This window comes from Lagenorhynchus albirostris, chromosome 12 (genome assembly GCF_949774975.1).
Source record: "Lagenorhynchus albirostris chromosome 12, mLagAlb1.1, whole genome shotgun sequence".
NCBI classification, from domain to species: domain Eukaryota; kingdom Metazoa; phylum Chordata; class Mammalia; order Artiodactyla; family Delphinidae; genus Lagenorhynchus; species Lagenorhynchus albirostris.
This window is the reverse complement of record NC_083106.1, coordinates 87,801,462-87,817,268: the sequence shown is the minus strand read 5'-3', so window position 1 is coordinate 87,817,268 and position 15,807 is coordinate 87,801,462. Positions and strand designations below refer to the sequence as shown.

Genomic DNA, 15,807 nt, shown 5'->3' with positions numbered 1-15,807 from the left:
GTTGAGTAATGATTTTTCCTGCACTGTAATATCAAACTGTTAAAATTGAACTAATAATAAACCTAATAACAATGAAAAGTTTTTAAATTTCAGATTAATTACTGTTTCATAGAAGTTTATTCTTTTATGGTATCATTTGGTTTGGCATCCAGTTTTGCTGAATATTAACTTTACCATTCAGCCATTTGTTGTTTGCCTAAAATGTTAATCTGTGCATGTCTAAATACTTCATTATAGCATGACAGTGATGCCCACTTCCTCCTACCCCAGCAGAAGCTGGAGCTGGGGTGCTCCAGCCCATCTTTAATGTACAGGTATTTGACCTCCTCATCCTCTAGGGAGTGATAACATATTTGAACCAAATATCCCTCCTGCCACCTTTAGTGGGAACAGGCTGGGGAGGCAAGAGTCTCACTATTCCATAACAAATGTCAATGGCTAAGGTTTTTGGTTTAAATGTATTTGACTCAATCTGCACGTGAGCTCAGTCTTCTGCTATTATCTTGCCCCCACTTTCCTCACGCTCATTACCTACTAGGTCACTACTATTGTATTTGGGGAGAGGGAGGCATTGCAACAATGGTGATGGCTGGACTAAGGTCACGTCTCTCAAAGCCTCCAAAACTGTGGACCCTTAAGTTACCAACAAAGCACCACATCCCCTGAAGTCTGGTAGTTGCTAAAGCCATCTGTGTTCTGCTCCAGAAATGGATGAAATGACTCCAACCCTTCTACACCACACTTGGTCTTCTGGTACCAATGGAGCTGAGCTTTGTACCTTCACATCTCTCAGATTCCTTTATTGAACACAGCTCCCTTGGCTTCTGTCTACAGAAGCATTGGGACAAAACTATACTGGGCCTGGCTCATGAGAGGTGTTCAGTCTCATGAGACTGGCTGTTCAGTCTCCACTCTCTTTGATGCCTGGTGCCTGGGGGGGTGCTGGGGTGGGTTGATTGGGGCATCAGTGGATAAGGACAGAGTAAAGGATGATGATGACACACAATAAATATCCTTTCATTGTTACATTAAATGGAAAGATATCCTGTGTTTGGGATTAGAAGCATTAATATTGTTAAAATGTCCATATTACTGAAAGCAATCTACATATTTAATGCAATCTCTATCAAAATACCTATGACATGTTTTGCAGAACTAGAACAAATAATCTTAAAATTTGTATGAAACCACAAAAATCCCCCAAATTTCCAAAGCAATCTTGAGGAAAAAAAAAGAACAAAGCTGGAGATATCATGCTTCCTGCTTCTACAAAGCTATAGTACAAAGCTATAGTAATTAAAACAATATGGTGCTGGCAGAAAACCATAATCATAGATCAATGGACTAGAATAGAAAGCTCAGACATGTAACCGTTAAGTAGCAAATCCCCAGTCTCCCGTTCCTGTCCTTATTATTTTAATTGACCATCTCTCTGTTCCCCAGACAGTCTCATGCCATTTTTTTTTACCTGTGATAGTTAAATTAGGTCTTCCATTCTCCTAGATTAACTTCAAAATTCTCTTCCCAAATTAAAAAAGGAATGGTAACACTTTCATGGGTGATTTTGGGGAGAATTGGCATTTTTATTATATTGTTTTTCTCTACCTACAACATAGTATATGTTTTCATTTATTTAAGTTTCCTTTTTAAAAAGTAACAGTTTTACTGAGATGAAATTTACATACCATATGTCACCCATTTAAAGTGTATAATTCAATTGTTTTTAGGAGATGCACAGAGAAGTGTGACCATTATGACAGTCAATTTTAGAACATTTTCATCACCTTGAAATGAAACTCTAAACATTTAGCCATCACCCCCTGTCACCCCTTCCCCTCCTAGTTCTAAGCAACCATTAATCTACTTTCTGACTCTATAGATTTACCTATTCTGACCTTTTCATAAAATAAATTTTGTATTCTGTGACTGGCTTCTTTCAGTTAGCATAATGTTTTCAAGGTTCATCCATGTTGTAGCACATATTGGTACTTTTTAAAATTACCATATCATATTCCATTGTCCATTGTATGGATGTACCACATTTTGTTTATCCATACATTTACCTTGTTTCCACCTTTTGATCTTATGAATAGCGCTGCTATGAACATTCATGTACAAGGTTTGGCATGGACATATATTTTCATATCTCTTGTGTATAAACCTAAGAATGGAATTACTGGGTCATATGGTAACTCTATGTTTAAGTTTAAGAACTGCAGACTGTTTTCCAAAGCAGCTGCACCAGTTTACATTCCCACCAGCAGTGTACAAGTGTTCTGATTTTCCACATCCTCACTAATAATTGTTATTATCTATCTTTTTGATTATAGAAATCCTAGTGTGTGTGAAGTAGTATCTCACTGTTCTTTTTTTAATTGAAGGAGAGTTGATTTACAATATTATATTAGTTTCAGGTGTACAGCATAGTGATTCAGGAATTTTACAGATTATACTCCATTAAACGTTCTTACAAGATAATGGCTATATTCCCCTGCACTGTACAATATATCCTTGTTGCTCATCTATTTTATGCATAGTAGTCTGTATCCCTTAATTCCCTATCCCTACTTTGTCCCTTCCCTTTCCCTCTTCCCTTTGGTAATCATTGGTTTGTTTTCTATATCTGTGAGTCTGTTTCTGTTTTGCATACATTTATTTGTATTATTTTTTAGATTCCACATATAAGTGATATCATACAGTATACTTATTTCACTAAGCATAATGTTCTCTAGGTCCATCCTCACTGTGGTTTTGATTTACTGTTCCCTAAAGACTAATGTTGAGCATTTTTTCATATGTTTATTGGCTATTTTTATATCTCCTTGAGAAATGCATATATAGATACTTTGTCCATTTTAAATTGGGTTATTTGCTTTTTATTGTTCAGTTGTAAGGGTTCTTTATATATTTTGGATACAAGTATCTCATAAGATTTATGATTTGCAAATATTTTCTCCCATTATGAGTTGTCTTTTCACTTTCTTGATAGTGTCCTTTGAATCACAGAAGTTTTTAATTTTGATGAAATCCAATTTATCTATTTTTGTTGTTGTTGTTGCTTGTGCTTTGGTGTCATATCTAGGAAACTATTACCAAATATGAGGTCATGAAGATTTACCATCATGATTTCTTCTAAGAGTTTTATAATTTTTGCCCTTCACTTAGGCCTTTGATCCATTTTGAGTTACTTTTTGTGTATGGTTTGAGGTAAGGGTGCAACTCCATTTTTTTGCACATGTCTATCTAGTTATTCCAGTACTATTTATTGAAAAGACTATTATTTCCCATTGAATGATATTGAGATCTTTGTTCAAAATCACTTGACCATTACCCATGGGTTTATTTTTGGACTCTCAGTTCTATACTACTGATTAATATGTATATCCTATGTCAGTATCACACTATCTTGATTACTGTTGCTTCATAGTAAGTTTTAAAGTTGGGAAGTGTGCGTCTTCCCACTTTCTTCTTCTTTTTTTCAAAATAGTTTTGGCTACTCTGGGTCAAGTTTCCTTTTAAGTATAGTTTTTCTTTTTCTGCATACATGAAAAAAATGCACATTTTTTTCTTGTTAGGTTAAGTGTCATATATTTTTGTTGGAATTTATTTTCCCAATTGTATTATAATTGGCATTTGCTGTTAATGGGAAAGCTATTATTTTTTTTTTACTGATTTTTTAATAACTGTCCTAGTACTCAGGCAACTCCTTTTTGCTAGTAGTCATTTAATTGACTCTTTTTGGTAGGCAGTTATATCATATGCAGATAACTGTCATTGTGTCTTTTCTTTTCCTGTATCTATGTGTTCTTTCTTTTCTGGCCTTTTTGTATGGCTAATATTGAATAACAGTGGTCATAGTAGGAGCCTTGCTCATCCCTGGCTTGAGTGAGGATGCTTCTAATGTTTCATCATTAAGTGTGATGGATTCAGACAATTATCATCGAACTGCATCTTAAAAGGATGAAGGAGCGGTCTAGATAAAGTGGTGGGAGGAACTGTGGGGATGTTTGGGGTCAGTTGGGAGGAGGGCATTCTTGTCAGAGGTAACAGCAGGAGCAAAGACTTCAGGTTGAGGGACAGTATGGGTGTATGTAGGAAACAGCAAGAAATTATATGTTGCTGTACCATAAATTATAAAAGTAGAGAATAGGGAGAGAGGAGGCTGAGGAGCTGGAGAAGGACCAATCCTACAGGATCCTGATGGCCATATTGAATTTTATTCTTTTTATTTCGGAGAACCATGAAAGATTTCAAGTAGGGAGGTGACATTGTCACTGAGGGACATTATCACACCTTCTTTGTTAAAAGAATTTAAATTATTTTCATGGCTACAATATGTCCAACCAGGTAATGAATCATTTGCAATTCCTGAAACGCAGCAGATTCGCTGGTACTTTCTTGCCCTGGAAGGCATCCCCTCTGTCAGAAATGCCCTCTGCCCACTCCGGGCCAGGTAGAGCACTAATACACGTCTCATGTGCCACCTGCTGTCAAAGCATTTACCAGGTTGCAGTGTAATTGTCCACTGGCCCATCTTTCTCACTCTTCTGAGTTCCTTGAGGCCAGGAAGAAAGGTTTTTATTTCTGAAACCCACTGGGGGTGCACAATGGAATGGATTAAAAAAAGGACCAAATAAATGTAATAGCTGTGGGTTGGCAGGGACAGTATTGTAGAGGCGTTGGGAGAGGTAAGTCATATGGATCGTTAAGGACACAACTGGTTAGAAAACTGGTGTCTCACGTCTCTCTTTGCTCCTTCCTTGTACCTTAGAGTTGCTGAAGTGTGCAAAGCTTCTTTTATACCTTGTGCAGTCCTGGTGCATGGAAAAGCTTTATGGTATTGTTTGACCCACGCTCTCTAGATCTCCCTGAACTCTGGTATGCTGTGCAAATTATTCACCCTGGGATGAGGCATGCAATTCCTCTTCACCCATTGTTTGCTGCTGAAAGCCTGAGTGGCTGGGAGCCATCTTTCTGAATAAAGCAGGCAGAGAAAGTGTGGGAAGGGAGCAAGCCCGTCAATCATGAGGTGCACAGTGTTCTGGACGAAGCCTCTAAATTCCATGATGATCTCAGTAAAATGAGTTCAGGATATTTTAACCCCACTGTTTTGATCCCATGTTTAGGAATAAAAACATTTACATCTCTCTTAAACTAACTTGAAAGTGTGTCTGGTGTATAGAAAGTATTTTCCAGAGAAAACCCCGTTAAATAAATTTAATATTTTTACTGATTTTCTGTTCATTGCAGTTAACTCTTTCAATTTTTCCCCATCTTTACTCTGATGATACTGTAGGGATCAGTGTTTTAGTGATGACAAGCACTTTTTATGCCAAAATTAACCTTTGTATCTGCATCGTGAGCTGTCTTCCATGGCCACACTTTCTGCCAGGCTCAATTTTGCAAGATCCAAATTTTATCAATTTTCATTCTTTCATTTCTTTATAGTCATTTATAAATGTACTGTCAGTTTTTGCTATTGCTAGTTGTCTTGTTTTCTATCATATTTAATTTTCCTAAGTTAATTTGTAGTTTTCAATATTACCAATACAATCTGATTTTTCAAAACGTCTTTTAACTAAAACAGCATCATGCATTAAGTTAGAGCTGTTCCCAGTATTATTATGCTGGTCCTTTCTTCTAGTAACCTTTCTATGGATTGGGTAAAAGAGACATAGTTTGTGTTTACATCTGGATGCAAAAAGCAAGACAAATGTGAACCTGGGTCCTTGGCTCGTTCAAAATAACAGAGTTAAAACATCATGCTCTGTGGCAAGCTGGTTGGCTTTTTAAGGATAGAAATTTTTGTTTTGTAAATGTGACAGGCTTATGGTTCCTATATTTTTTACTTCCATTTTGTTTTTTCATAAATTTATGAAAATTTCTCTGACAAGATAAGTTTTCCCCCAGCTCCTCGAACGGGATTTTCCGTCTAATGATTTTCCATTCAAGCTCTACTGTATTGAATTCCTTTAGGGTGGAATTTTGTTTCTGACAATAATCTTACTCTTTTCTCATGACTTCTGCAAATTTCACATTGAGGTCCAGGAGAAGAGTAAAGATAAAGTTAGATTTAGTTTTGCAATTCATCCTAGACATTGCGAGTGAAAAAAACCCTTGACTATTCATTTGTATTCTCCTTTCTCAGAAAAACACTTTAAAAAAGAGAGATTGTAAAACAAGGTTCTGAGGGATTGATGAATCAAGACAGGGGATTGAATTCTAGGATTCCAGAATTAGGACAATCTAAACCTCCTTTGTGGAAGAGCATTTGGTTTGGAGAGTGCTTGAAATGCCACAAGACCGGAGAAAGTACAGAACAGATCTTCACCACATGCCTGTGAGCTATTATTCTACTTGGCACTGCATCCTACAATGTGGCCTGCTGCTGGCTTGAGGCTTAAATCAACAAGTAAAGGTTTTAGAAGAGCACAGCAGGTGCTGGCTGGCTATCATTTTTTAGTGGGTACTGTCATGGTCCCTGCAGTTAGGAAACATTCCTGGTCCTTAAGGGGCTCATCTTGGTCTGGGGAATGACTAGCCACAATTACCCGACATTGCTTGTTAAGGGCTGAGATAGAGGTCCGCCCAAGCTGCTGTGGAGGCACATAACCTAAACCAGTGGTTTTCAAACTTTTTCGTCTCAGAACCCCTCTTCGCTCTTAAAAATTACTGAGGGACTTCCAAGAGTTTTTGTTTATATGGGTTAGTGATATGTATTCATATTTACCGTCTTAGAAATTAAACCTAAGAACAATAAAGAACATTAAAAAAACCGAAATTCATTGTTACCATAAATATTTATTATGAAAAATACATTTACCAACAAAATTTAATGAAAGAGTGGCATTGTTTTAAATTTTTGCAAGTATCTGCATTGTCGGGCTTCACGGAGAATGGCTGGATTCTCCTTTCTGCTTCTGCCTTAAATCGGTTGCTACACGTTGTTTCGGTTGAGGGAGATGAAGAAAATTGGGCCTTATACATATGCCATTGCAAAAGAACTGGAGACCCTCTGAAAGGGCTTGGGGGCCCCTCCGGAGATTCTCTGGCCACACTTGGGAACTGCTGACTTAGATCGGGAACATTTCTTGGAGGAGGCAGCTTGAGTCCTGAACGCAGACCGGCTCGCTAACAGGGGAACGACGAGGGCGAGGCGATTCACGACGGGACTGCGGTGCAAAGCCCGCAGGGATTCGTGGGCAAGGGGCTCAGTCCGCGCCACCCTCGCCCGCCATTCTGGAACACACACTCAATTCGTAAAAAGCACCTAAGGGGGAGCAGATCTGCCCATCAATATCACATTAAGCAGGAAGCTTTAGCGGTTACTACAACCGAGAAAAAGCAACTGTGTGTAGCCTTAACCCTGGCCCGGGCGGTGCCGCGCCCTCGGAAGCCCGGGAGGCCCGCAGCGCGCAGGCGCGGCGCGGCCCCGGAACGGTAAACAGTGCGGTCACGTGACGCGACCCCGCTCCAGCCCCCGCGCCGTCGCCGCACGCCGATGGCTGCGGGGTCTTGCGCCGCCGCAAGGTCCCCACAAGGCGAGCGACCCTCGGGCCCTGGGCGGCGGCGGCTGCAACGAGGTTAAGGAGGGCGGCGCGGAAAACGGGACGGCGTGGTCCGCAGTGGCCGCCCGGGCCGTGAGGAAGCAGAGGCTGTGGCAGCGACGCCTGCGTCCTGCGCGTACCCCCTCTCGGCGTAGCCGGCCCCCTCCTCCGCGGCGGCGCGGCCACCATCTTCCTCTCGCTGCCAGTGGTAGCGCTCGTCGGCGGAGCTGGTGAGTTGCGGCGCGGCCGCGGCCGGGCGACGGGCGGCCCTCCCCTCCCCCAACCCCAGCCCCGCGCCTCCGCGGCCTCCCGCCCTCCCGCGGCCGCACTCCGCGCCTTCCTCCCGCGCAGCGGGAAGCAGCGGGAAGGCGCCTCTCGGCTTCTTGCGCGCCGCCCTCGGCCCGCCCGCGCCGCCTCTGCCGCCCGGGACCGTTTGGGCCGCTGTGGCGGGGCCGCCGGGCGGAGGGTCGGGGCCTCGGCCTCCCCGCCGGCTCCGCGCCCGGGCCTCGGGGTGAGTGCGCCGCCGCGCGGGCGCGCAGGCCGGGCGGCACGGCGGGCGCTGCCGGGGAGGCCCAGCCCGCAGGCCCCGACCCGGCCCTTCGGCATCGCGCTTTGGGCCCCGGCCCGGCAGCCGGCTCTGGCCTTGGCCGCGAAGCCGAGCCGGGTGCCCGCTGGTGGGGACGAGGAGTCGGCGCTCCATCCACCCTCCTGCGACCGCGCGCTTTTGTGCTCAGGACCCAAACTGTCGACTCCTTTTGCATAGTTTGAAATGAGAAGCCAGGAATCTGGCCTTCGATAATACGTGTAATTTAATGAGCCACTTGTCGATACGTGGGTGTTCATGGTGCTAAATAACTGATCACCTGACCCGGGGGGCGGGGAGGAGAGAGAAAGGGAGGGAATGTTGGTACCGCGCACAGTCCAGTGCCCCTTCTTTTCCCCAGCTGTGTATTGCCGGGTCCGATGACTTTTTCCCCATCTTTGAGTTTTTAAATGCTGTTTTTCGAAGACCGTGATTCGAAGTAATTTGAGTGTGTGCTTATTGGTGCTCAGGAATCGTTTGCAGAACATGATCATGAATAGTCATTAATGTAAGTGGCAACAACGACTTACTATCTTCCTAGTCTTGATCTTCATCACATGTAGAGATGCTTAATTTAAAATGAAACATCGGTAGCTGATCCTTAGCAAATACGAACTTTAGCACGTTATTTTGGGATGGGGGGGGTGGAGATACAGTCAGCTACTTAGGGAGTGCTTAGATAGTACATTGTTCTACTTAGTTACTGTTTTGGGTTCTAACTTGTCTTCGCTTTTCTAAACTGGTTGTTTGAGATCTTCCAAAACTGTGTCTCCATTACTCATTCATTACCTACCATTTTTTGATTATTGAATGAAGTGTTTGGGATTGTGAAAATGTTGGTAGATATGTTTCTCTGGTAGAGACACTAGTCAAAGAACCAGGAAGTCTTTGCAGCATTCTTGTTTTTGAATTTGTCTCTTCATTCCAGAGCATAAAAGGTGTTGTGTTGTGAAGATTATTGTTTCAGATAGTGATTACTTAACCGTCATTACCACTTAGACCTTTCTTAATTATTATTTTTCCCCAGTTCTCTTTACTGGCCATATATTACGATAATGAATTTTCTCTCCATCAGCATCTTCATCATCACTATTTTAAAATATATACTCCATTTCCCCATGATAGTAACAGAATTTAAGGAAGTACTTTTAATAGCTATCATTGCGCTGATGAAGCCACACACAGTTCAGTCAGTTCCTTAGCAGCGGAAAGACAGACACTCAACTGAAGTGAGCCAGTTGTTAAGTATGCAGAACTACAGCCTTAGAGTTTAAGCTTTATTTGGTAGCTGTATGGGAGATTTGTGAGAAGGATAACACATGAGTTAGTGATGGGACAAGTTTTCCCCTGTTCCGTGCATGTTTTGTAGGTCCATTTACTGAAGAGCTCGAAAATATAATTTATTATACTGCTTTTGCATACTTTGGGAGGATAGTGAACTTCCTTATCGATCACACTGAATTAGTTATACATTCTGTGCTGTTGGGATAGACCTCAGATAACTGTCTAGCTTATCCTGTGATATACTCATCTGTTGCATGTTCAGATAAGTCAAATCTATGAGAAGTGGTTTGTGTAAATGTAGGTGAAAAATAGCTTTGGTCCGAAGCAACTTTCAGGATAGAAAAATGGAAAGGAAGTTGTCTTTATGTTAATCATTTAAGACCATAATATTAAAATTTGAATTGTATTGAGTATTGAAATCAGGGAAGGTTGATAATTTTTGACATATAATAGCATGCTAATAAAACTTCTTGATAAAAGTTAGTTTTGGGGTACTAAAATATAGATAATGTTTATCTTCCTTGACATGGTAACTTGGTGCTTGCCTTTGTGATACATTTTGATTTCTTTTTTTTTTTTTTTTTTTTTTTTGCGGTACGTGGGCCTCTCACTGTTGTGGCCTCTCCCGTTGTGGAGCGCAGGCTCAGCGGCCATGGCTCACGGGTCCGGCCGCTCCTCAGCATGTGGGATCTTCCCGGACCGGGGCATGAACCCGTATCCCCTGCATCGGCAGGCGGACTCTCAACCACTGCGCCACTAGGGAAGGCCCAGTTTGCTTTCTTAAATGTGCTATTTTTATTATTTTTTTCTTTACACAGATTTCTCATGAAATCTTTTTTACTTAATAATTTTTGTCTGGAGGTAAGATCTTTATTATATTTAATGAAGAAATGAGGTTTATTGATTAGCATTTCAGGTTTGTGGCTTTCCACCACACAGTGTCAGGGAGTGCAAGGTTCTTGGAGTGCTGACTTCTAAATATTTTTGTTCATCTACATCTCATCAATTCTTTTGGACACGTGGTTGCTGGATTTCTTTTCTGCAACAGTACATCTTGGGCTCTATTTCTTTCATTTCTTGTTTGAGCACCCTCTGAGAATCCTGGAGTATCTTTTCAGAAGCATAGACAATTTATTTTTTAACTACAAAAAATGACTTGGCAAGTAGTTACACATTTCTGATGCTGTTGCATTTTTAAGAACAGCAAAAAAACTTCTCTCTTAATGTTGCCCTTTGATTACACAGCGAATGATATTGACAGTATTGATTTGATTCAAAATATTTGAGACCCAGGTGCTGTTTGTACACTCCAGGAACATCATAATCTAGGTTGAGAAACCAGATTCAGACATGAGGTGTTAAATCACTGTATTAAGAGTTAAAAGAGGAAGATATTTCAAGAGTTACAAAACACATTGTGTGAGGAATTGCCAAATGTATAGACTGGACAATTATGGCCATGCATCGTGTATTTAATATCGATCATTTTTTAATGGTCGGGATTAAAATTTTTATGATCGTTTGTATAATGGAGAGAGGATGGAGAGAAATAGTTAAGCAAAAACTTCAAAATAGTATCCTGAAGTTTTATCTTTTGGCACAGTCTAACTTTATTAGGAAAATTTTGAATGGCTTAGTAGATTGTACAGAAAAGCTGAAGTTTTAATTCACTCATAATTTGTATGAGATGGCCACATGAAACCATTCTAAAATTGTAGTTTTTGAAAATAAATTGTGAAGTTTGTGGTCGATCACTTCCAAACTGATGTTTGTTCTATATACACTGAGGATAGCCATTTTATTTTTTATATGTAGGGAGTGACTAAGTGCATATTTCCCAATTTATTTTGGAAGTGGGCATGTCACTTTGTTTCCAGTATTTTGATATGTGTTATGAATGTAGACTGCATAACGTATAGTAGTTTAGAAGTGCAGGCTCAGGAATCTCACTGCCTGGATTCCAGTTTGGGTATACGGGCATACCTCTTGTATTGTGCTTCGCAGATACTGCGTTTTTTACAAATTGAAGGTTTGTGGCAATCAAGCATGGAGCAAATCTATTGCCGCCGCCCATTTTTTAAACAGCATTTGCTCACTTTGAGTCTTCTCTGTCACATTTTGGTAATTCTCACAATATTTCAAACTTTTGCGTTATTACTATATTTGTTATGGTGTTTTGTGATCGGTGTTGATGTTACTATTGTCATTATTTTGGGGCACCACAAATCACAACTCTGTAAGATGGTGAACTTAATTGTAAATGTGTGTGTGTTCTGACTGCTCCACCGACTGGCTGTTCCTCTCTCCCTCCCTCTCCTTGCGCCTCCCTATTCCTTGAGATGCAACAATATTGAAATTAGGCCAATTAATAACTCTACAATGGCCAGTAAGTGTCTAAGTGAAAGGAAGAGTCCGTGTCTCTCACTTTAAATCAAAAGTTAGAAATGATTAAGCTTAGTGAGGAAGGCATGTTGGAAGCCGAGATAGGCCAAAAGCTCGGCCTCTTGTGCCAAACAGCCAAGTTGTGGATGCAAATGAAAAGTTCTTGAAGGAAATTAAACGTGCTATTCCGTTGAACACATGAATGAAGAGAGTGAAACAGCCTTACTGCTGTTACGGATAAAGTTTTAGTAGTCTGGAAAGAAGATCAAACCAGCCACAACATTCTCTTAACCCAAAGTCTAATCCAGAGCAAGGCCTTATTAACTCTCTTCAATCTTGTGAAGGCTGAGAGAGGTGGGAAGATACAGAAAGAAAACTTGAAATTAGCAGAGGTTGGTTCATGAGGTCTAAGGAAAGAAGTCATTTCCGTAACATAGAAATGCAAGGTGAAGCAGCAAGTGCTGATGTAGAAGCTGCAGCAAGTTATCCAGAAGATCTGGCTAAGATAATTCATGAGGGTGGCTACCTTAAACAACAGGTTTTCAGTTTAGTCAAAACAGCCTTCTATTGGAAGAAGATGCCATCTAGGATGTTCATAGCTAGAGAGGAGAAGTCAGTGCCTGGTTTCAAAGGACAGGCTGGCTCTCCAGTTAGGGGCTATTGCAGCTGGTGACTTCAAGTTGAAGCCTGTGCTCATTCACCATTCTGAAAATCCTAGGGCCCTTAAAAATTATGCTAGATCTACTCTGCCTGTGCTCTGTAAATGGAACAAGAAAGCCTGCATGACAGCACATCTCTTTACAACATGGTTTACTGAATATTTTAAGCTCACTGTTGACCTACTGTCAGAAAAAAAGATTCCTTTCAAAATATCACTGCTGACTGACAATGCACCTGGTCACCCAAGAGCCCTGATGGAGATGGACAGTGGGATGAATGGTTTTCATGCCTGCTCACACAACATCCATTCTGCAGCCCATGGATCAAGGAGTCACTTCAACTTTCAAGTCTTATTTTTTAAGAAATACATTTTGTAAGGCTATAGCTGCCATAGATACTGATTTCTCTGAGGGACCTGGGAAGAGTTAGTTGAAAACCTTCTGGAAAGGATTCACCATTCTAGATGCCATTAAGAACATCGTGATTCATGGGAAGAGGTCAGAATATCAAGATACACAGGAGTTTGGAAGAAGTTGATTCCAGTCCTTTGAAGGGTTCAAAGCTTCAGTGGCAGAAGTAATTGTAGTTGTGGCAGTAGCAAGAGAACCAGAATTAGGAGTGGAGCCTGAAGATGGGACTGAACTGCTGCAATCTCATGATAAAACTTGAATGGATGAGGAGTTGCTTCTGATGGATGAGCAGAGAAAGTGGTTTCTTGAGAAGAAATCTACTCCTGGTGAAGATGCTGTGAAGATTGTTGAAATGACAGCAAAGGATTTAGATATTGCATAAACTTAATTGATAAAGCAGCTACAGGGTTTGAGAAGACTGACTCCAATTTTGAAAGAAGTACTGCGGTGGGTAGCATGCTATCAAACAGTGTGTCGTGCTGTAGAGACATTGTGGAAGGAAGAGTCAGTCATTGCAGCAGACCTCATTGTCTTCTGGTTTCAAGAAATTGCCGCAGCTGCGCCAACCTTGAGCAGCCACCACCCTGGTCAGTCAGCGCCACCAGCATCGAGGCAGGACCCTCCACCAGCAAGACGATTACAGCTTGCTGAAGGCTCAGATGATGGTTAGCATTTTTTAGCAATAAAGTATTTTTAACTAAGTTTTATACATTGTTTTTTTAGACATAATGCTATTGCATATTTAATAGACTACAGTATATTGTAAACATAGCTTTTATATGCGCTGGGAAACCAAAAAATTGGTGTGACTTGCTTTATTGCGTGCAATATTCACTCTGTTGTGGTGGTCTGGAACCGACACTGCAGTATCTTTGAGGTACATCTGTCCTGGGTATGTGACCTACACAATGATCTGGGCCTCAGTTTGCTCCTCTGCAAAATAGAAGTAATAATTGCACCTACCTCACAGGGTTGTTGTGAGAAACCAATGAGATTCTCATACAGTATAGTTAGCACAGAGCCTGGCACATAGTACATGCTCAGTACATGTTAGCTTGGTCTGTTATCACTTAGGCCATAGTGTTGATGACTTGTACTGTTTCTGTGGTTAATCCAAACTGCTAGAGCCTCTCATAATGACAATAGGGAATGGTTGTAAACTTGGAAGGTAATTTTCTTACTAATGGCTAAGTAATTCTGCTTTTGCCAGTCTCAACTTGTACTCGATAGTTCTTTTTCTAGGTTCTTAGGTCTGCTTTGGCCTTAGTATGGCAGTCATCTTGGATTCTTATGTATTCTTTTTACCTGATAAATTCAGAAACAAAGTTAACGATCCTTGTTTTTTCTTATGTAGTCTTGCTGGTAGATTCTAACCAATGAAACTGGACCAGAATTTGAAATGGGTGTGTAGAGCAGGTGATGAGGTTGCATTGCTTCTAGAATTGTACTTTTTAGAATTGTGTTACACCACATGTCTCAACCATTTAGTGATTTTCCTTGACTTTGTCTTGGAAGGATAACTTATTCATCTTTAACATTGTTATATCATGGTGGTGAAGAACTGACCTTTGTGTCAGCGGATTTGAGTTCTAGCTCTGTCATTTATTCTGTAATATTGGGTGTAACTTTGCTAAGCTTTAGTTTTTCTCTTATAAATTGAGAATAATAATAATAGCTGCTTAATTGTGTGGCTGTGAAGTTTAATGACATTATACATTTTAGTTAGCACGGTGCCTGGCACATAATAAATAGTGAATTTAACTGTGTGAGGAGATAATGCAGGGCAGTGGTAAGTGCATTGACTTTTTTTTTTTTTTTTTTTTGCGGTACGCGGGCCTCTCACTGTTGTGGCCTCTCCCATTGCGGAGCACAGGCTCCGGACGCGCAGGCTTAGCGGCCATGGCTCACGGGCCCAGCCACTCCGTGGCATGTGGGATCTTCCCGGACCGGGGCAGGAACCCGCGTCCCCTGCATCTGCAGGCGGTCTCCCAACCACTACACCACCAGGGAAGCCCTGCATTGACTTCTGAATGAAAATTTTTGCGTTCAGATTTCAGCTCCACCACTTACTATAGCAAGTAATTTAACCTCTCTGATTCCAGTTTTATTTACTTTTGTATAATCAAGATTATAATATAGCATTGTTGTGAGGAATAAATAAATGTAGAGCAGAGTTTCTTAACCTCAGCACTGTTTTTTGGCTGGCTAATTCTTTGTGGTGGGGCTTTCCTAGTGCACTGTAGTATGTTTACTAGATGCCAGTAGCATGCCCTCCAGTTTTGATGACCAAAAATATCTCCATTTTCGAATTAAGCTAGATGTCCTCTGGAGAGGCTTAATCACCTCTGATGCTCTGATGGAGAACTAATGTAAAGCATGTTGACCGTTGCCTGTCCTGAAGTTAGAGCACATTAAGTTTTATATATTATCATTGTTTTAGTAGTGGTACCTTTTTTTTTCCTACTGCTCCTACTACTGCCTGTTAGAAATTTGCTAATAGTGAGCATGCCTGATGAATTGACAGCTTAATTTAATCTATGGTGTATGGGTCGGAAGGCAACAAGCAGTTCCATTCTCAGTGCCTTTGCATTTAGGTCTTTGCCTGAATAGCTGTTCCCCATTTATGCGTGGATCACTCCCTCATTTCAGGTTTTGGCTCACATGTTGCCCTTATTAGCAAGGCCTTCATTTACTGTCTTACATAGAATGCTCTCCTTCTCCCATCACTATTACAGTGTTTAATTATTTTTCATAGATTTTATAATCTCCTGATATATATTTGTCCCCGCACCAACATACTCATACACACGCGCACGTGCACCTTCGATAGCTTTAGTGACTTATTGGTAGGCTTATTCTGTGCAGTTTTTTTAAGGAAGATATGATAAAATGCATAGTTTTACTTTCAGGATGTTTTTGAGAAGTTGAGGTAGTCAATTTT

General features: G+C 41.1%; 1 protein-coding gene across 1 annotated transcript in view; it reads left to right on the top strand.

Annotated features, from left to right (window-relative positions):
- Positions 1-7,437: 7,437 nt before the first annotated feature.
- PHF3 (PHD finger protein 3) overlaps positions 7,438-15,807 on the top strand; it is a 103,416-nt gene continuing 95,046 nt past the window's right edge. The window contains exon 1 of the mRNA XM_060167274.1: positions 7,438-7,777. The gene's annotated coding sequence lies outside the window, so the exon portion shown is untranslated. The remainder of the gene's footprint in view (positions 7,778-15,807) is intronic.